A 22,909-nucleotide genomic window follows, 5' to 3' on the forward strand; every position below is an offset into this window, starting at 1 on the left:
CCTTAGCAGAGCGGAGCTGAGAGCTACCTGTTAGCGGCCCGCGGAACCTCAGGACGGGTGCTGTCGCAGTGATGGAGCCGCACGCTCGTTTTCCACGCAGGCCCGGCCTTTTTGACGTCCCTAAGGCGCTCTCGTTGGCTGTTGTGGGCAACCGATGCGGTTGGTCGCGCTGCTTCCTACGCTCGCTGGCGGAGCAGTGAGTTGCACCTGCTCGGGGAGAGGGTGTGGATCTCTTGGAAGTGCTTGGGGTTTCGCTGAAGCGGACCTGAACAGACCATGTATCCTTTAAATACAGCCATGCTTTTAGAAACGGACTGTCACTTTATGTGGACTTAACCATTGAACAGAATGTGTGCTGTTTTGAGTGCTGCAATTCACTTGAGTGTAATTGCGCTACTGCATTTCTGTTGGTCGCAGGGAAAGGGTGTGCCTGCAAATGTCTGCGTGGTTCGTCCTCAGCCTCTTCCTTTTTGCACTCTGCTAGGATCTTTACTTACTGGTGGTGGAGGTAGGGGAAGCCAGTATTTTTATGTACTGTGTACTGTCCTGAACCAGCTTTCATTCCTAACTTTTCAAACATTGTTTTAAAGGGGGGAGGGGGCGGAGATGTCAATGGTATGTGCCTTGTAAGTAAAAGTGAATGAAAAGAATTTTACTAATGTGTCACTCAATTGTTTTGAGTTCCTTCTGTATTACATGCCAAAAAGATAAGGCAGGGAAAAATGTATCATTCTGTCATGATTTTATGGTGCTTTAATTAAAGGAGTCTTCCCCAACGTCAGTAGTCTCAAATTTTTCGACTTCTTGACACCCTCGGGTTTTTACTATGGTAATAATTTATGACAAGTAAGATGTAGGCTTCTCATGTAAGTTGATAAATGGGAGGTAGGAAGGCACAGTAGGACATATCGATGGCATGCGTTGGCTACAGATTAATTTATAAGAGTGTCCATCACTTTAGGAGATTTATTTGCCAAAGTTAAGGACGATCCCGGGAAACAGGTCTATGCCTTTCTTCGAAGATGATTTTGAGGGCTCCAAATTTAAAGGGGAATGGGCGGGATATTGAGAAGCACACAGTTTTCGTGTAAGCGGGGGGGTAGGAGAAAATAGTCATTCTTGCCTTTGACTCAGTGAATCTGCCTTTTTTACATAAGATGACATAAAAGGGGCAGAGGGAAAATGTGGGAATCTGCATTTTTCATAACAGACAAAATTGGGTAGGGGAACAATCAGATGTGCATTTGTGTCTGGCGGGCTGGGGTGACCACCTGTAAAGATAAGCTATCAATTTGCATTGCCATGAAGTTTTAACAGCACACTAAGGATTTCCTTATGGGCAAAATATGTGGGAGACGTGTAGCTTTTCATCTTGCAGCCATCTTATTTAGGAACCAAAAGGGGGAGGCAGATTTGCGTGACCAGTCCCAGCTTGACTTTTCCCTTTGGCTAAATCAGTGTGGGGTCCCAAAATTTAATTTCCTTTTGCAAGAGATAACATCTGCTAGTTAAGGGTCTGGAAATTCATTTCCTTGAAACTATGTCTGGAAATTATGTTAAATCCCTAGGGGTCTCCGCCTCACAAAAAAAAAAAAAAAAAAAAAAAAATCCCTAGGAGGGCCGGGCGCGGTGGCTCAAGCCTGTAATCCCAGCACTTTGGGAGGCCGAGACGGGCGGATCACGAGGTCAGGAGATCGAGACCATCCTGGCTAACACGGTGAAACCCCGTCTCTACTAAAAATACAAAAACTAGCCAGGCGAGGTGGTGGGTGCCTGTAGTCCCAGCTACTCGGGAGGCTGAGGCGGGAGAATGGCGTAAACCCGGGAGGCGGAGCTTGCAGTGAGCTGAGAGCTGGCCACTGCACTCCAGCCTGGGCGACAGAGCGAGACTCCGCATCAAAAAAAAAAAAAAAATCCCTAGGGGTACACACAATCCCTTTTCAATGCTTCTGATACACTTCCTTACCCTTTATAATGTGAGAATCTCATATAATTTAGTGTGACTCAAGTTGTAAGATCACATTTTTTATAACAGGACTCCTAAATGCAAACATACTATTTATCCTAGTACTCTAAAAAGTTTCAAAGGCCATTTATTTTTATGCTGAAAGTAAAAACAGCTGAATTAGACTCTTTGAAAAGGAATTTCAATGATAATTTAGCCAAAATAGATTTTTCTGAGATATAATTCACATGCCATAAAATTTACCCCTTCAAATAAGTGTACAATTCAATGGTTTTCAGTTTATTCCAAAAGTTGTGCGACCATTACTACTATCTAATTCCAGAACATGTTCATCCCAAAAAGAAGCCTGGTACAGGCTTTTATCATTCTGCACCCTGCCACGCCCTCCAACCCCTGGCAATCACTAATCTACTTTCTGTCAGTGTAGATTTACCTATTCTGGACATTTCATATAAGTGAAATTATATAATATTTGGCCTCTACACATATTACTACACTTAGCAATATGTTATGTGAATCATTACTTCTCTCCTTTTTATGGCTGGGCCTAAATGGGTTTTTGTCTTATGCATTGACTTTGCAGGGGTTTTTTTGGGTTTTTTGTTTGTTTGTTTTTTAATACATAGAGATGAGGGCTCACTGTATTGCCCAGGCTGGCCTCAAATTTCTGGGCTCTGTTGATCCTTCTGCCTCAGCCTCCCAAAATGGTAGGATTGCTGGTATGAGCCACGGCACCCAGACTCACTTCACAATCTAATAACACACCCATACACAGTGTTTCCAGTGAGTAACTTCACTGTGTAAATCTACTTCTTTCATAATCTATCCTGGTCTCTTCTTTCTTTTGGCAAGGTACTGTTTGAACTGTGGAAACACCTTAAAGTCTCGATGATACTGAGGACTAAACTCTGACTTTTTTCCCCTCTTCCCTGAATTCCTAAGTGGCCTGTGGAGTCACACTCTACAAACCATAAAATGTTATCAAATTGGCCAGGCGCGGTGGCTCACGCCTGTAATCCCAGCAGTTTGGGAGGCTGAGGCAGGTGGATTGCGAGGTCAGGAGTTCGAGACCAGTCTGGCCAACATAGTGAAACCCATCTCTACTAAAAATACACAAAAAATTAGCCAGGCGTGGTGATGTGCGCCTGTAATCCCAGCTACTCAGGAGGCTGAGACAGAAGAATCACGTGAACCCAGGAGGAGGAGGTTGCAGTGAGCCAAAATAGTGCCACTGCACTCCAGCCTGGATGACAGAACAAGACTCCGTCTCAAAAAAAAAAAAAAAAAATGTTATCAGATGGGTTTTATGTAAACTTATATAAAATGGCTTACTTTCCAACTGGACTCTGGCATAACATCACATGACAAAGGAAATCAAAGTATTTTACCTCAAAATATAGTTCTTTGCTGTATTTTGAAATGTCCCTGCAAAGCCATTTTGTGGGGAGAGAGGTAATTGCATCTGTTAAGCATCTCTGTTGGGTGGGTGCAGTGTCTGACACCTGCAATTCCAGCACTTTGGGAGGCCAAGGCGCGTGGATCACCTGAGGTCAGGAGTTTGAGACCAACCTGGCCAACATGGTGAAACCCCATCTCTACTAAAAATTTAGCCGGGCATAGTGGTAGGCACCTGTAATCCCAGCTACTCAGGAGGCTGAGGCAGGAGAATCACTTGAACCCAGGAGGCAGAGGTTGCAGTGAGCCAAGATTGTGCCATTGCACTCCAGCCTGGGCAAGAGCAAAAAACTCCATCTCAAAAAAAAAAGAATCTCTAAAACATAACTGGATGTTTCCCCCTACCAGGCCCTCCCAATTCTGAAGAGATTAACTGAGAGTCTAGCCTCTTTTACAGGTCAGAATAGAAAACATTTGCCATCTATTGTCTCTAAGGATGGCCACCTAGGAGACTTCATCTACATAATAAGAACCTTAGTGTCTACCACCCCTTATCTTAATCCAGGCATTCCTTTATGTTTATTCCAGGTCTTTAAATAGTAACTTCACTCTTTCAATCAATTGCCAATCAGGAAATCTTTTAATCCACCTATTACCTATAAGCTTTCCCCCAAACCCTTTTCAAGTTGTCCCACCTTCCCAGACCAAACCAGTGTATGCCCCAGATGTACTGATTGATGTCTTATGTCTCCCTAAATTGTATTAAAACCAAGCTGTAACCCAACCGTCTTGGGCACATATTCTCAGTACCTCTTGGGACTGTGCCTCAGGCCTTGGTCACTCATATTTTGTTTAGAATAAACTCTTTAGGGCTGGGCATGGTGGCTCACACCTGTAATCCCAGCACTTTGGGAGGCTGAGGTGGGTGGATCGCAAGGTCAGGAGTTCAAGACCAGCCTAGCCAACATAGTGAAACCCCGTCTGTACTAAAAATATCAAAAATTTAGCCGGGCATGGTGGTGCATGCCTGTAGTCCCCTACTCAGGAGGCTGAGGCAGGAGAATCACTTGAACCTGGGAGGTTGAGGTTGCAGTAAGCCAGGATCACACCACTGCACTCCAGTTTGGGCAACAGAGTGAGAGTTTGACTCAAAAAAAAAAAAAAAAAAAGAATAAACCTCTTTCAATGTTTTAAAGAGTTTGGTACTTTTTTTGTTGACAATATTTACTGTGACCATAGTAGCAGACCTTTTAGTCAGGATTCTTTCAATGTCAAAACAAAGCAAATTAGGCCAGGCACACGGTGGCTCATGCCTGTAATCCCAGCACTTTTGGAGGCCGAGGCAGGTGAATCATCTGAGCTCAGGAGTTTGAGACCAGCCTGGCCAACATGCTGAAACCTGTTCCTACCAAAAATAAAAAACTTGGCCAGGCATAGTGGCATGTACCTGTAGTCTCAGCTACTTGGGAGACCGAGGCAGGAGAATCGCTTGAACCTGGGAGGTGGAGGTTGCAGTGAGCCAAGATGGCTCCATCCTGGGCAAAATAACAAGACTCCATCTCAAAAACAAAAAAAGCAAATTAAATTTATACTAGCTTCAGCAAACTAGAGAATTTAATGGCTCGTGTAACTACAGGTAGAGGTGGGATAAAGGTCACAGGAAAGAAGGAAGAGCTGCAAAAATAATGGCTTCAAGGATCAAAAGCCAGGACTTGTTACCAGCAAGTCCCTCTACCTCTAGTTTCTAATTCTGTTAGGCTTCCTTCTTCAGGAAGCCTCTGTCTACATGATAGGGTTTGCCCACATCCCCACATCATATTGTTGAGGCTCAGAATGTCGACAAAAAGAGTCAAACTCTGTAAAATATTTGAAGATATTTATTCTGAGCCAAATATGAGCGACCATGAGGTCCTGAGAACATGTGCCCAAGGTGGTTGGGCACAGCTTGGTTTTATACATTTTAAGGAGGCTTGAGACATCAATCAAATACATTTAAGAAATACACTGGTTTTAAGGGAGGAGACCACCCCTCATGCCCAATTTCTGCCTCCAAAGAAAGAAGAAGTAAAAACTAAAAGGCAGAAATGAAATGCACAGGCAGACAGCCCAGTGCCATGCCCTGGGCCTGGTTAAAGATCGACCCCTGACCTAACCGGTTATGTTATCTATAGATTCCAGACATTGTATGGAAAAGCACTCTGAAAATTCCTGTCCTGTCCTGTTCCATTCTGATTACTGGTGCATACAGCCCCCAGTCAGATACCCCGTTTGCTCAATCGATCACGACCCTCTCACACAGGACCACCTTAGAGTTGTAAGCCCTTAAAAGGGACAGGTATTGCTCACTCCGGGAGCTCGGTTTTTGGAGACATGAGTCTTGCTGAAGCTCCCGGCCAAATAAAGCCCTTCCTTCTTTAACTCGGTGTCTGAGGGGTTTTGTCTGTGGCTTGTCCTGCTACAGTTTGATCCCAAAAGATGGGACAACTCAAAGTCGGGCAAGGGGATTGGGTTACCAAGCACTTTCTGGTTGATAAATGGTTGAGTTTGTCTAACTGGGATTCATCTGCTGAGATCGCACCACTGCACTCCACCCTGGGAGACACAGCAAGACTCCATCTCAAAAAGCAAAAAACAGAAAGGGAATGTTCAGGTTAAGATAAAAATTATGGCCGGATGCAGTGGTTCACGCCTGTAATCCCAGCACTTTGGCAGGCTGAGGTGGGTGGATCACCAGGTCAGGAGTTCGAGACCAGCCTGGCCAGCATGTTGAAACCCCATCTCTACTAAAAATACAAAAATTAGCCAGCAGGTGGCATATGCCTGTAATCCCAGCCACTCAGGAGGCTGAAGCAGGATATTCACTTGAACCCAGTAGGTGAAGATTGCAGTGAGCCAAGATAGTGCCACTGCACTCCAGCCTGAGCGACAGAGCGAGACCCTGTCTCAAAAAAAAAAAAAGATAAAGATTGTGGAGGTCAAAGTTCTTTTTAAGTCTTATAGTGACCGCCCTTAGAGACAGTAGATGACAAATGTTTCCTATTCAGATATTTGTTAATCTCTTTAGGATTGGGATGGTCCGGAAGAGAAAGAACTAGCTATGCTAGTAGAGATTTTTTTTTTTTTTTTAAGATGGAGTCTCGCTGTGTCACCCAGACTGGAGTGCAGTGGCGCAATCTTAATTCACTGCAACCTCGGCCTCCCAGGTTCAAGTGATTCTCCTGCCTCAGCCTCCCGAGTAGCTGGGACTACAGGTGCTGGCCACCATGCCCAGCTAATTTTTGTATTTTTAGTAGAGACGGGGTTTCACCATGTTAGCCAGGATGGTCTCCATCTCCTGACCTCGTGATCTGCCCGCCTTATCTCCCAAAGTGCTGGGATTACAGGTGTTAGCCACTGTGCCCGGCCAGAGATTCTTTATAGATGCAAAATTTCTCCCACAACTAACAGCTTTGCAGGGCTGTTTCAAAGTATGGCAAAGAAACACGTTTTGGGGTAACACATTTTGATTTTCTTCTTTGTCTCGTAATGTTATGCCAGAGTGAAGCTGGAAAGTAAGTTACAATATATAAGGTTAAATAAAACGCATTTTTTGAGAATTTATGATTTGTAGGGCACAACTCCCCAGACCCTTCAGATAGGAATTTGGGCAAAATTAAAAAAAAAATCTGAGTTTAGTCCTCAGAAATCAATATCTCAAAATAAGGTGTTTTGACCTGCTGAACTGAAGAAGCTGCAAGATCTGTTTGACCCACCCTCCCCCATTGAAGTTGAAGTTCTTTATTTACCTAAGATCCAGACCTACCAAGGAAAACTATTATTTTTTTCCTCCCCCTGCCCCCGTAATCTCATCTATTGCAGAAAATAAGACCCAGATGTACCCACACCTGAACAGACCCTTTAACAAGTATAATGACTGTCTCCAAGGATCATTTGCACTTCAAAGAGAACTCTTTACACATTAATTTCTGTTTCCTGATCCAGCCCTTCTCCCTAGTAATCATTTATTGCCCCTCAACAGAATTCTTGTCCTCACTCCCATAACCTGTTTTGCAAGGATCTAATGCTCCCATTCAAGATGGCATATAATTAGCCATGTGTGGTGATTCTTGCCTGTTGTCCTAGCTACTAAGGAGGCTTGGGCAAGAGAAACACTTGAGCCCAGGAGTTCAAGGTTACAGTGAGGAGTGATCCTACTACTGTACTCCAGCCTGGGCAACAGAGCCAGACCCCATCTCTATTTAAAAAGAAAAAAAAAGGAGATAGTATATAAGCTTCTGTAACTAACTGAGGGGTTGAGTGGTCATGCTGAAGGCTCCCAAGTCTACATGTTAAATACATTAGTGTGGTGACCAGGCATTGACTCATGCATGTAGTCCCAGCATTTTGGGAGGCTGAGGCTGTCAGGCCTCTGAGCCCAAGCTCAGCCATCATGTCCCCAGTGACCTGCACGTAGACATCCAGATGGCCTGAAGCAACTGAAGATCCACAGAAGTGAAAATAGCCTTAACTGATGACATTCCACCATTGTGATTTGTTTCTACTCCACCCTAACTGATCAACGTTCTTTATCATCTCCCCCATCCTTAAGAAGTTTCTTTGTCATTCTCCCCACCCTTGAGAATGTACTTGATGAGATCCACCCCCTGCCCCCAAAACATTGCTCTGAACTCCACCGCCTATCCCAAAACCTAGAAGAACTCCTGATAATCCCACCACCTTTGCTGACTCTCTTTTCAGACTCAGCCCGCCTGCACCCAGGTGAAATAAACAGCCATGTTGCTCCTTTCCCCACTCCTCTTTCCGTTTCTTAAAAACAGCCCTAGAAGTTGCCCCCACACTAGCTTTCCCTAACTCATCCCAACCCTCTTCATTACACACAGCCAAAGTGCAGGGCTGTGTGATCGGAGTTCTTATACAAGAACTAGGACCACACCCTGTAGCCTTTCTGTCCAAACAACTTGACCTTACTGTTTTAGCCTAGCCCTCCTGTCTGCGTGTGGTCGCTGCTGCTGCTGCCCTAATACTTTTAGAGGCCCTCGAAATCACAAACTATGCTCAACTCACTCTCTACAGTTCTCATAACTTCCAAAATCTGTTTTCTTCCTCACACCTGACACATACACTTTCTGCTCCCCGGCTCCTTCGGTTATACTCACTCCTTGTTGAGTCTCCCACAGTTACCATTGTTCCTGGCCTGGACTTCAGTACGGCCTCCCACGTTATTCCGGATCCCCCATAACTGTCTCTGATCCACCTGACATTCACCCCATTTCCCCATGTTTCCTCCTTTCCTGTTCCTCACCCTGATCACACTTGGTTTATTGATGGCAGTCCCACCAGGCCTAATCACCACTCACCAGCAAAGGCAGTCTATGCTATAGTATCTTCGATACCTATCATTGAGACTACTGCTCTGCCCCCTCCACTACCTCTCAGCAAGCCGAACTCATGGCCTTAATTCAGGTCCTCACTCTTGTAAAAGGACTACACGTCAATATTTATACTGACTCTAAATATGCCTTCCATAGCCTGCACCACCATGCTGTTTTATGGGCTGAAAGGTTTCCTCACTACGCAAGGGTCCTCCATCATTAATGCCTCTTTAATAAAAACTCTTCTCCAGTCCTCTTTACTTCCAAAGGAAGCTGGAGTCATACACTGCAATGGCCATCAAAAGGCATCAGATCCCATCACTCAGGACAACGCTTATGCTGATAAGGTAGCTAAAAAAGCAGCTAGCATTCCAACTTCTATCCCTCATGGCAGTTTTTCTCCTTCTCATCCGGCCCCTCCCACCTACTCACCTGCTGAAACTTCCACCTATCTCTTCCCACACAAGGCAAATGGTTCTTGGACCAAGGAAAATATCTGCTTCCATTCTATTCTATCGTCATTTTGTAACCTCTTCCATGTAGGTTACAAGCCGCTAGCCTGCCTCTTAGAACCTCTCATTTCCTTTCCATTGTGGAAATCTGTCCTCAAGGAACTCACTTCTCAGTGTTCCATCTGCTATTCTACTATTCCTCAGGGATTATTCAGGCCCCCTCCCTTCCCTACACTTCAAACTCAGGGATTTGCCCCTGCCCAGGACTGGCAAATTGACTTTATTTACATGCCTCGAGTCAGGAAACATGTCTGGGTAGACACTTTCACTGGATGGGTAGAGGCCTTTCCCACATGGTCTGAAAAGGCCACCCCGGTCATTTCTTCCCTTTTGTCAGACATAATTTCTGAATTTGGCCTTCCCACCTCTATACAGTCCAATAATGGACCGGCCTTTATTAGTCAAATCACCCAAGCAGTTTCTCAGGCTCTTGGTATTTAGTGGTTCCTGGTTTTACCTCAAACTGCCACCCTTAAGTCTCTCTTTAAGTGGATAGAAGATCTTCAGTGACAAAGTACACTCCAATACTTTCACCCTGATGAAGTCCTATTCTCTACTTTTATACTCTTATTCTCGTTCCCGTTCTTATGCCACCCACTACCTCTCCCCAGCTATCTCCACCACACTATCAATCTCACTCTCTCCTAGCCGTTTCTAATTCTTCTTTAACAAACAATTGCTGGCTTTGCATTTCTCTTTCCTCAATTCTATGAGGCCCTGACTTACTCACTGCTAAGAAAAAATTTTTAAAAAGGGAGTAGGGGGACTCCGTATGTTTTTAAATGAAGAATGTTGTTTTTACCTAAATCAATCTGGCCTGGTATATGACAACATAAAGAAACTCAAGGAGGCCGGGCGCGGTGGCTTACGCCTGTAATCCCAGCACTTTGGGAGGCCGAGGCGGGCGGATCACGAGGTCAGGAGATCGAGACCATCCTGGCTAACACAGTGAAACCCCGTCTCTACTAAAAATACAAAAAAATTAGCCAGGCATGGTGGCAGGCGCCTGTAGCCCCAGCTACTCGGGAGGCTGAGGCAGGAGAATGGCGTGAACCTGGGAGATTGAGCTTGCAGTGAGCCAAGATTGTGCCACTGCACTCCAGCCTGGGCAACAGAGCGAGACTCCGTCTCAAAAAAAAAAAAAAAGAAACTCAAGGATAGAGCCCAATGGCCGGGCGCGGTGGCTCAAGCCTGTAATCCCTGTACTTTGGGAGGCCGAGATGGGTGGATCACAAGGTCAGGAGATCGAGACCATCCTGACAAACACGGTGAAACCCCCGTCTCTACTAAAAATACAAAAAACTAGCCAGGCAAGGTGGCGGGCGTCTGTAGTCCCAGCTACTCGGGGGGCTGAGGCAGGAGAATGGTGTAAACCCAGGAGGCGGAGCTTGTAGTGAGCTGAGATCCGGCCACTGCACTCCAGCCCGGGCGACAGAGCAAGACTCCTTCTCAAAAAAAAAAAAAAGATAGAGCCCAAAAACTCACCAACCAAGCACATAATTAGGCTGAACCCCCTTTGACACTCTGTAATTGGATGTCCCGGGTACTCCCAATTCTTAGTCCTGTTATTCTCCTCTTATTCAGACCTTGTGTCTTTCGTTTAGTTTCTCAATTCATATAAAACCGCATCCAGGCCATCACCAATAATTCTATATGACAAATGCTCCTTCTAACAACCCCACAGTATCACCCCTTACCCCAAAATCTTTCTTCAGTTGAATCTCTCCCACTGTAGGTTCCCACACCCCCACTAATCCCACTCGAAGCAGCCCTGAGAAACATCGCCCATTATCTCTCCATACCACCCCCAAAACTTTTCACCACCCCAACACTTTACCACTATTTTGTTTTATTTTTCTTATTAATATAAGAAGACAGGAATGTCAGGCCTCTGAGCTCAAGCTCAGCCATCATGTCCCCAGTGACCTGCACGTAGACATCCAGATGGCCTGAAGCAACCGAAGATGCACAGAAGTGACAATAGCCTTAACTGATGACATTCCACCATTGTGATTTGTTTCTACTCCACCCTAACTGGTCAATGTTCTTTATAATCTCCCCCACCCTTAAGAAGGTTCTTTGTAATTCTCCCCACCCTTGGGAATGTACTTTGTGAGATCCACCCCACCCCCAAAACATTGCTGTTAACTTCACCGCCTATCCCAAAACCTATAAGAACTCATGATAATCCCACCACTTTTGCTGACTCTCTTTTCGGACTCAGCCCGCCTGCACCCAGGTGAAATAAACAGCCATGGTGCTCACACAAAGCCTGTTTGGTGATCTCTTCACACGGACACATGAAACAGAGGCAAGGGCTTCACATGAGCCCAGGAGTCCAAGACCAGCCTGGACAACATAGCAAGATGCCGTCTCTATCAAAAAAAAAAAAAATTAGCTGGGTGTGGTGGTGCACACCTATCGTCCCAGCTACTTGGGAGGCTGAGGTGGCAGAATCGCTTGAACCCAGGAGGTTGAGGTTGCAGTGAGCCGTATTCATGCCACTTCACTCCAGTCTGGGCAACAGAGAGAGACCTTGTCTCAAATGAATAAATAAATAATAGACGTGTATGCCTTTTCTCCTCTTAATCAACCTGCCCCATGTCAGTGATTTTCAGTGAACCTCCAGGGGTCCTGGAAAGGATCAATATATCAATCCCAGGGAAGTCCTCTGATTTTCCCTGCATGTATCACAAGGCTTTCTTGAGAGCTAAACTCTGATTTTATCTTGCCCAAATTCCTAAGGAGTCTGGGAGTCATGCCCTACAAATCCTAAATTATCATCAGATGGCTTTTATTTAACCCTATATATCATAATTTACTTTCCAACCTGACTCTGACATAGCGTTACAAGACAAAGAAGAAAATCAAAATATTTTACCCCAAAACATGTTTCTTTGCCATACTTTGAAATGGCCCTGCAAAGCTGCTTTTTGTGGGGGAAAACTTGCATCTGTAAAGAATCTCTATTAACTCCTGGCCAAAATGGTGAAACCCCATCTCTACTAAAAATACAAAAATTAGCTGGGCATGATGGCGCACGCCTGTAGTTCCAGCTACTCGGGAGGCTGAGGTGGGAGAATCACTTGAACCCAAGAGGCAGAAGTTACAGTGAGCCAATATCCCGCCAGTGAACTCCAGCCTGGTGACAGAGGAGACCCTGTCTCGGGGCGGGGACGGGGGGTGGGGATAATCTCTGTTAACATAGCTAGATCTTTTTCTTCCAGACCCTCCCAATCCTAAAGAGATTAACTAAAATCTGAATAGGAAACATTTGTCATTTATTGTCTCTAATGGCACCCACTGTAAGACTTCAAAAGAACTTTGGTCCCCACAATCTTTATCTTAACTTAAACATTCCCTTTCTAGCTATCCCAGGTCTTTAGACAAACTCAACCAATTGCCAACCAGAAAATGTTTAAATTCACATAGCCTGGAAGCCCCCCTGCTTTGAGTTGTTCTGCCTTTCTGGACCAAACCAATGTATTTCTTAAACGTATTTGATTGATGTCTCATGCCTGTCTAAAACGTATAAAACCAAGCTGCGTCTGACCACCTTGGGCACATGTTCTCAGGACTTCCTGAGGGCTGTGTCACGGGCCATGGTCACTCATGTTTGGCTCAGAATAAATCTCTTCAAATATCTTACACGGTTTGACTCTTTTTGTCGACACCCTGAACCAATCGATTTCCAGGTAAATGGGCGATATTACTGGCCAGGCATAGGTCATATTTTCATTCCTGTAGGCAGGGACATAGAAACTATGATGAGTAAAATGGGAATGGGAAAGTTTACTGGCTAAACGAAAGCAATACCCATCATATACCACAAACTACCCACTGGCTTCTCAGCATACCCACACACCCTTCTTCCCATATATATGATTCTAAGAATGCTGCTAACGAGTAATTATCCCCTTTAAAACTGAAAATAGGCTTATCCTGCATCCAAAGGAAAACAAGCAAAAAATCACATCCGGCTAGGCACAGTGGCTCATGCCTGTAATCCCAACACTTAGGGAGGCCGAGGCAGGCAGATCACGGGGTCAGGAATTTGAGACCAGACTGACCAACATGGTAAAACCCCATCTCTACTAAAAATACAAAAATTAGCCGGGGCTCGGTGGCTCATGCCTGTAATCCCAGCATTTTGGGAGGCCGAGGTTGGCAGATCACAATGTCAGGAGTTTGAGACCAGACTGAGCGACATGATGAAACCCCGTCTGCCTAAAAATACAAAAATTAGGCCAGGCTCGGTGGCTCATGACTGTAATCCCAGCACTTTGGGAAGCCGAGGCAGGTGGATCATGAGGTCAGGAGTTGAAGACCAGCCTGACCAACATGGTGAAACCCCGTCTCTACTAAAAATACAAAAGTTAGCTGGACGTTAATCCCAGCTACTTAGGAGGCTGAAGCAGGAGAATCACTTGAACCCGGAAGGCAGAGGTTGCAGTGAGCTGAGATCGCGCCATTGCACTCCAGCCTCGGTGACAGAGTGAGACTCTGTCTCAAAAAAAAAAAAAAAAAAAAAAAATCACATCCAGTCACCACACCCAGTTCCAAAGCGAGAGATCTCTTGAGGATGTGTACTCTTCTTGGTCAGGTCTTCATGGTCCTATTTCAAATGACTAAACTTTAAATAAAAACAACCCCATTTCATCTCAGTCCAGACCTTAGAAATAAAATAAAATAAATTAAAACAACCCCAGTCAACAGTGGAAGAATACAGGACAATCTTAATACCATATTTTAAAGGAAAGAGAATTTACAATGGCCACTGGACAAGGACAGCAACAATTCATTCTCCAGTCAGTGGAATGAATCTTGTGGTCAAACTCATCTACCTCCAGTCCTGCTTGCTAGGAGGATATCCCTTAGTCAATATCCTCCAAGGCCATTCCTAAGAGAGATGGGAAAGACAGAGGTAGAATATTCTCTTTATTTCTGCACCTACTTCTTGTTTGCAAAACTGTAATGACTTGGGAATAATCATAAAGGATTTTCTAGAGTAGTTGGAGACAAAAATCAATAAGGAACAGATCTTCTTTCTAGCTTATTGGTCTACCATCTTCTAAGATGTTATTCTCTTCTACAGGATTAAAGCTGAGTCACTGCCCCCATCTGCTTTCTGGCCTGCAGAAATAGGGAAAAGAGAATGAAAAAGTACATGCCTAATGGTTTAAAGTCAAATCATAGCCGGGCGCGGTAGCTCACACTTGTAATCATAACACTTTGGGAGGCCGAGGCGGGAGGATTGCCTGAGCTCAGGAGTTCAGAACCAGCCTGGGCAACAGGGTGAAACCTCGTCTCTACTAAAAGATACAAAAAAATTAGCCGGGCTTGGTGGCGGGCACCCGGGAGGCTGAGGAAGGAGAATTGCTTGAACCCGGGAGGCGGAGGTTGCAATGAACTGAGATTGTGCTACTGCACTCCAGCCTGGATGACAGAGCCAGACTCTGTCTCAAAAAACAATTTTTTTTTTAATTTTAAAAAGTCAAATCATAGAAATGCCATTCAATAACTTCAGTCAATCCCACTGGCTTCAGTGAGTCTCATGGACACACCTATCTCAAAAATAGGCTGGAAAACAGGCCCAAGGATTCTGTTGCTAAAGGAAAAGGAGAAGAATGAATGTGGGATAATAGTTAGGGATCGTCACCACACATTATTAGGAATGAGGTACCCAGCAAGAGGTATTTCCTTGGGGTCTAGGATATCACATTACTTGTCTGTTTCTCTGAATCATCTGGCATTGGGCCCTGCTTGCATCACATGCTTTTTGGACAATTTATCATGTCCAGTAAAAGTGAGAAGCTGCGATTAGCCAGGTTTGGTCATGTGCCAGCCTTCAAGGCCAAGAGGACAGGGCCTGTCACTAAAAGAGAGGAAGCTTGCTGGACAAATTAATAACAATAGTACAAGCAATTAAGGACCTCTTTTCCCAGTACTGAAGATGAGACTGTTTCTTTCTCTCCTCAGCTGGAAGAATCCCATCAAGTGTATGCTATGCCAGTATATAGTTTAATATACTTTTTTTTTTTTTCCAGATGGAATTTTGCTTTTGTTGCCCAGGCTGGAGTACAATGGCATGATCTCGGCTCACTGCAACCTCCACCTCCTGGGTTCAAGCAATTCTCCTGCCTCAGCCTCCCCAATAGCTGGGATTATAGGCGCATGCCCCCCGCCCCCCACCCCCCGGTTAATTTTTGTCTTTTTAGTAGAGACAGGTTTTACCATGTTGGCCAGGCTGATCTTGAACTCCTGAGCTCAGGCAATCTGCCTGCCTCGGCCACCCAAAGTGCTAGGATTATAGGCGTGAGCCACTGTGCCTGGCCTGAGTCTAGCATCCTTTATCTTTAAGCTTAGAAAGTTGGGACTAGATTTCTTACATTCATTTACATGTGAAGCTCTGAGTCTGTCATTCTTTTCTTAAAAAAAAAAAAAAAAAAAAAAATTTCTTCTTCCCAGAGATCAACACCAACCAGATATTATTCCCACTACTTTTTTTTTTTTTTGAGATGGAGTTTCGCTCTTGTTGCCCAGGCTGTAGTGCAATGGCGTGATCTCTGCCCACTGAAACCTCCACCTCCTGGGTTCAAGCGATTCTTCTGTCTCAGCCTCCTGAGTAGCTGGGATTACAAGCATGCACCACCACGCCCAGCTAATTTTGCATTTTTAGTAGAGATGGGGTTTCTCCATGTTGGTCAGGCTGGTCTCGAACTCCTGACCTCAGGTGATCTGTCCACCTCAGCCTCCCAAAGTGCTGGAATTACAGGCGTGAGCCACTGCGCCCGGCCCGGCTAACTTTTTGTATTTTTAGTGGAGATGGGGTTTCTCCATGTTGGGCAGGCTGGTCTCGAACTCCTGACCCCAGGTGATCCGCCCGCCTCTGCCTCCCAAAGTGCTGGGATTACGGGCATGAGCCACCGCACCAGCCAATAACCATACATTTTAAACTAAAGAGTGTAGCCTCGTGAGCCTGAGGCAGGAGAATTGCTTGAACCTGCGAGGCTGAGGTTGCAGTGAGCCAAGATGGTGCCAATTCACTCCAGCCTGGGTGACAGAGTGAGACTTCGTCTCTAAATAAATAAATAAAATAGTATAATTGGCTTGTTTGAGGGAATGGATACCCCATTCTTCATGATGTGCTTATTTCACATTGCATGTCTGTATCAAAACATCTCATGTACCCCATAAATATATACACTTATGTATCCACAAAAATAAAAACTAATCAATAGAAAAAGGAATGCAGCCGGGCGCGGTGGCTCAAGCCTGTAATCCCAGCACTTTGGGAGGCCGAGATGGGCGGATCACGAGGTCAGGAGTTCAAGACCATCCTGGCTAACACGGTGAAACCCCGTCTCTACTAAAAAATACAAAAAACTAGCCAGGCGAGGTGGCTGGCGCCTGTAGTCCCAGCTACTCGGGAGGCTGAGGCAGGAGAATGGCGTAAACCCGGGAAGCGGAGCTTGCAGTGAGCTGAGATCCGGCCACTGCACTCCAGTCCGGGTGACAGAGCGAGACTCCGTCTCAAAAAAAAAAAAAAAGAAAAAAAGAAAAAGGAATGCAGGATGAAGTCAAGGGACAAGGAAATGACGTATTCTCATGCGGATCACATTTATCTGTGGGAGTTTTCAAACTAGTTGCTGGAAGTCAGGCTGTGAAAAACTATTTTTTTTTTTTTTTTTTTTTTTTTTTTTTTGTAGACAGAGTTTGACTCTGTCACTCAGGCTGGAGTGCAGTGGTGCAATCTCGGCCCGCTGCAACCTTCACCTCCCGGTTCAAGGGATTCTGGTGCCTCAGCCTGCCGAGAAGCTGTGATTACAGGCGTTTGCCATCACTCCTGGCTAATTTTTGTATTTTTAGTAGAGACCAGGATTTCACCATGTTGGCTAGGCTGGTCTCCAAGATCTGACCTCAGGTGATCTGCCTGCCTGGGCCTCCCAAAATGCTGGGCTTATGGGAGTGAGCCATCGCTCATGGTGTTAAGTGATTCTTTTTTTTTTTTGTGAGACGGAGTTTTGCTCTTGTTGCCCAGGCTGTAGTGCAATGGCACCATCTAGACTCACTGAAACCTCAGCCTCCCAATTAGCCAGGATTACAGGCGCGTGCCACCATGCCTGGCTAATTTTGTATTTTTAGTAGAGAGGGGGTTTTGTCATGTTGGTCAGGCTGGTCTCGAACTCCTGACCTCAGGCGATCTACCTGCCTTGGCCTCCCAAAGTGCTGGAATAACAGGCCTGAGCCACTGTGCTCAGCAAGTGACTTTTTTTTTTGTTTCTGTTTTTATTTTTGAGATGGAGTTTCACTCTTGTTGCCCAGACTGCAGTTCAATGGCACAATCTCGGCTCACTACAACCTCTGCCTCTCAGGTTCAAGCGATTCTCCTGCCTCAGGCTCCCAAGTAGCTGGGATTACAGGCATGTGCCACCACGCCTTGCTAAATTTTTGTATTTAGTAGAGATGGGGTTTCACCATGTTGGTCAGGGTGGTCTTGATCTCTTGACCTCATGATCTGCCTGCCTCGGCTTCCCAAAGTGCTGGAATTACAGGCGTGAGCCACTGTGCCCAGCCTACAAGTGATTCTTAAACAAAAGTCTTATGATTCCAATGTCAGATAACCTGTCTGTAGGAACAAAGGGGATGCAAATTAATTCTTTTATTTATTTATTTTTCTTTCTTTTTTTCTTTAAATTTCCTTCCTCAGGTTAAAGCTAATCAATTTTTAAACAGCCTTACAACCCTAACTTCAGAAATCCTATCTATAGGAACAATGGGAATACAAATTGTCAGTACCTAGTGCTACCTAACTTTTAGCAACAAGGAAGTGGGCCAAAGTATAGCCTGATTAATACTCAGTTATAACTACATATCTGTCCAGAACCCTACATACAATTCTTGTCAATCCTGTGGGGGCGGTTTCATATATATATGTGTGTGTGTGTGTATATATATGTGTGTGTATATATATATTTACATATATAATTCTTTTAATATGTTGTTGGATTAAATTTGCTAATATTTTGTAAACAATCTTTGAGTATGAGGGATATTAGTATATTATTTATTTATTTAATTTTGTAATATATTTGTCTAGTTTGTGGTTATTAAGGCCACATAAAACAAATTGAGTAGCCAGGTGCAGTGGCTCATGTGTGTAATCCTAGCCCTTTGGAAGACTGAGGCGAAAGAATTGCTTGAGCCCAGGAGTTTTAGACCAGCCTGGGCAACATGGCAAGACCTAGTCTCTACAAAAAATTTTTAAAAATTAGCCAGTCCTGGTAGTGCACGTCTGTGGTCCCAGCTTCTCAGGAGGTTGAGGCAGGATGATGGCTTGAGCCCAGAAGGTCAAGGCTCCAGTGAGCTGTGTTCACACTACTGCACCCTACTTTGGGCAAGTGAGTGAGATTCTGTTTCAAGAAAACAAAAAACAGCTGGGTGCGGTGGCTCACGACTGTAATCCCAGCACTTTGAAAGGCCGAGGCAGGTGGATCACTTGAGGTCAGGAGTTCAAGATCAGCCCGGCCAACATGGTGAAACCCCATTTCTACTAAAAAAAAAAAAAAAAAAAAAAAAAAAAAAAAAAAAAAAAAAATTAGCCAGGTGTGATGGCAGGTGCCTGTAATCCCAGCTACTTGAGAGGCCGAGGCAGGAGAATCATTTGAACCTGCCAGGCAGAGGTTGTGGTGAGCCTAGATTGCGCCATTGCACTCCAGCCTGGGCAAGAAGAACAAAACTCAGTCTGGAAAAGAAAAGAAAAAAGAAAAGAAAAGAGGGAGGGAGGGAGGGAGGGAGGGAGGGAGGGAGGGAGGGAGGGAGGGAGGGAGGGAGGGAGGGAAGGAAGGAAGGAAGGAAGGAAGGAAGGAAGGAAGGAAGGAAGGAAGGAAGGAAGGAAGGAAGGAAGGAAGGAAGGAAGGAAGGAAGGAAGGACAAATTGGGGTTGAGCTTAGTGGCTCACTCTTGTAATCCCAACACTTTGGGAGGCCAAGACAGGAGGATCACTCGAGCTTAGGAGTTTGAGACCAGTCTGGGCAACAGAGGGAGACCCCATCTCTAATGAGGAGTTGTTCTTTTCTCCTCTATTTCTGAAAGAGTTTATATATGATTGATGTTATTTCTTTCCTGAATATTTAAAAATTTTCAGCACTGAAACTGGGGTTTCCTTCATGGAAATATTTTTTTCTTTTTTGAGACAGGGTTTTGCTTTGTTTTGTTTTTTTTCAGACAGGGTTTCACTCTTGTCACCCAGGCTGGAGGGCAACGGCCCGATCTCAGCTAACTACAACCTCCACCTCTCAGGCTCGATCTATTCTACTGCCTTAGCCCCCCGAGTAGCTGGGACCACAGGCACACACTGCCACGCCTGGCTAATTTTTGTATTTTCTGTAGAGACGAGGTGTCACCATGTTGCCCAGGCTGGTCTTGAACCCCTGGGCTCAAGCCATTGACCCACCTTGGCCCCCAAAGTGCTAGGACTACAAGCGTGAGCCTCCGTGCCTGGCCTCTCTATTTTTCATAATGTCAATACTCTTAAAACATAAAAGCTAAATTTAGATAGAAGTTATGCTATCACATGAAATGACAGGAGCTAGGGTTCTTTTTTTTTTTTTTTTTGAGAGGGAGTCTCGCTGTTGCCCAGGCTGGAGTGCATTGGCGTGATCTTGGCTCACTGCAAGCTCAATCTCCCAGGTTCACGCCATTCTCCTGCCTCAGCCTCCCGAGTAGCTGGGACTACAGGCGTCCACCACCATGCCTGGCTAATTTTTTGTATTTTTAGTAGAGACAGGGTTTCACTGTGTTAGCCAGGATGGTCTCGATCTCCTGACCTCGTGATCCGCCCACCTTGCCCTCCCAAAGTGCTGGGATTACAGGCGTGAGCTACTGCACCCGGCTCTTTTTTTTCTTTTGAAACAGGGTCTCGCTCTATCACCTAGCCTGGAGTGCAGTGGCACAATCACAGCTTATTGCGCTTAAACCTCCCAGGCTCAAGTGATCCTCCCACCTTATCCACCTTACCCTCCCAAGTAGCAGGAACTACACAGGCACCACCACACCCAGCTAGTCTATCTTTTTTTCCTTCCTCCCTCCCTCCCTCCCTTCCTTCCTTCCTTTTTTTTTTTTTTTTTTTTTTTTTTTTGAGAGACAGGGTCTCCTTATGTTGTGTGGCCTGGTCTCAAACCTCTAGGCTCAAGCACTCCTCCCACATAGCCTCCCATCGTGCTGGAATTACAGGCATGAGTCACCACACTCAGCCTAGGGTTCTTCTTTTTGGGTAAAATAACTTCACAGCACTTCCTATGATCAATTTTAAAGATCAGACACGTCCTCCGTGCCTCGCCGCTCTTCGGTTCTGCTCTGTCCGCCGCCATGGCCCAAGCTGACATCGCACTGATCTGATTGGCAGTCATGGACCAGAACTTAATTCTGAACATGAATGACCACAGTTTTGTGGTCTGTGCTTTTAATACGACTGTCTCCAAAGTGGATGATTTCTTGGCCAGTGAAGCAAAGGGAACCAAAGTGGTGGGTGCCCAGTCCCTGAAAGAGATGGTCTCCAAGCTGAAGAAGCCCTGGCAGATCATCTTCCTGGTGAAGGCCGGGCAAGCTGTGGATGATTTCATCAAAAAACTGGTACCATTGTTGGACACTGGTGACATTATCATTGATGGAGGAAATTCTGAATATAGGGACACCACAAGACGGTGCCAAGACCTCAAAGCCAAGGGAGCGGGAGTCAGTGGTGGAGAGGAAGGGGCCCAGTATGGCCCATCGCTCATGCCAGTAGGGAACAAAGAAGTGTGGCCCCACATCAAGACCATCTTCCAAGGCATTGCTGCAAAAGTAGGAACTGGAGAGCCCTGCTGTGACTGGGTGGGAGATGAGGCAGCAGGCCACTTCGTGAAGATGGTGCACAACAGGATAGAGTACGGGGACGTGCTGCTGATCTGTGAGGCATACCACCTGATGAGAGACATGCTGGGCATGGCGCAGGACACGATGGCCCAGGCCTTTGAGGACTGGAATAAGACAGAGCTAGACTCGTTCCTGATTGAAATCACAGCCAATATTCTCAAGTTCCAAGATGCTGATGGCAAACACTTGCTGCCAAAGATCAGGGACAGTGCGGGGCAGAAGGGCATGGGGAAGTGGACCACCATCTCCGCCCTGGAGTACAGTGTACCCGTCACCCTCATTGGAGAAGCTGTCTTTGCTCGGTGCCTGTCATCTCTGAAGAATGAGAGAATTCAAGCTAGCAAAAAGCTGAAGGGTCCCCAAAAGTTCCAGTTTGATGGTGATAAGAAATCATTCCTGGAGGACATTTAGAAGGTCCCTCTACACTTCCAAGATCATCTCTTATGCTCAAGGCTTTATGCTGCTAAGGCAGCACCACCTACTTTGTCTGGACCCTCAATTATGGTGGCATCGCCCTGATGTGGAGAGGGGGCTACAACATCAGAAGTGTATTCCTAGGAAAGATAAAGGATGCGTTTGATCAAAACCCAGAACTTGGCCGGGCGCGGTGGCTCAAGCCTGTAATCCCAGCACTTTGGGAGGCCGAGACGGGCGGAGCACGAGGTCAGGAGATCGAGACCATCCTGGCTAACATGGTGAAACCCCGTCTCTACTAAAAAATACAAAAAACTAGCTGGGCGAGGTGGCGGGGACCTGTAGTCCCAGCTACTCGGGAGGCTGAGGCAGGAGAATGGTGTAAACCCGGGAGGCAGAGCTTGCAGTGAGCTGAGATCCGGCCACTGCACTCCAGCCTGGGCGACAGAGCAAGACTCCGTCTCAACAACAACAACAACAAAAAAAAACCCAGAACTTCAGAACCTCCTACTGGACAACTTTAAGTCAGCTATTGAAAGCTGCCAGGACTTCTGGTGGCGGGCAGTCAGCACTGGGGTCCAGGCTGGCATTCCCATGCCCTGTTTTACCACTGCCCTCTTCTTCTATGACAGGTACAGACACGAGATGCTTCCAGCCAACCTCATCCAGGCTCAGCGGGAGTACTTCGGGGCTCACACCTATGAACTCTTGGCCAAACCAGGGCAGTTTATCCACACCAACTGGACAGGCCACGGTGGCAGTGTGTCATCCTTGTCATACAATACCTGATGATGCTGCTGCTGTCATCCTCCACGATTCCACAGACCAGGACATTCCATGTGCCTCATGGCACTGCCAGCTGCCCCTTTGCCCTATTTTCTGTTCAGATCTTTCTTTTTTTTTGAGACGGAGTCTCGCTCTGTCACCCAGGCTGGAGTGCAGTGGCGCAATCTTGGCTCACTGTAACCTCCACCTCCTGGGTTCAAGCGATTCTCCTGCCTCAGCCTCCCGAGTGGCTAGGACTACAGGCACATGCCACTGCGCCCCACTAATGTTTGCATTTTTAGTAGAGACAGGGTTTCACCATGTTGGCCAGGCTGGTCTTGAACTCCTGACCTCAGGTGATCCACCCGCCTCGGCCTCCCAAAGTGCTGGGACTACAGGTGCAAGCCACTGCGCTTGGCCCAGATCTTTTTTAAAAGTGTTGTAAGAGACTCCTGAGGAAGGCACAGAGTTTATTTGTAAAGTAACTCTGTGAGAGCCACCGTGCCCTCTGTCCTTGCCTCTTGGGACTGACCAGGAGCTGTTCCTGTGTGTGAGAGTGGGAACCACCT

General features: G+C 45.9%; 1 pseudogene across 1 annotated transcript; it reads left to right on the forward strand.

Annotated features, from left to right (window-relative positions):
• Window positions 1–31: 31 nt before the first annotated feature.
• Window positions 32–22,453, forward strand: LOC104676197 (annotated as a pseudogene). The gene is made up of 3 exons (XR_004055664.1): window positions 32–278; window positions 20,562–21,758; window positions 22,069–22,453. The product of XR_004055664.1 is annotated as a 6-phosphogluconate dehydrogenase, decarboxylating-like (transcript).
• The last annotated feature ends 456 nt before the right edge of the window (window positions 22,454–22,909 follow it).

Source organism: Rhinopithecus roxellana, chromosome 21 (genome assembly GCF_007565055.1).
Source record: "Rhinopithecus roxellana isolate Shanxi Qingling chromosome 21, ASM756505v1, whole genome shotgun sequence".
NCBI classification, from domain to species: domain Eukaryota; kingdom Metazoa; phylum Chordata; class Mammalia; order Primates; family Cercopithecidae; genus Rhinopithecus; species Rhinopithecus roxellana.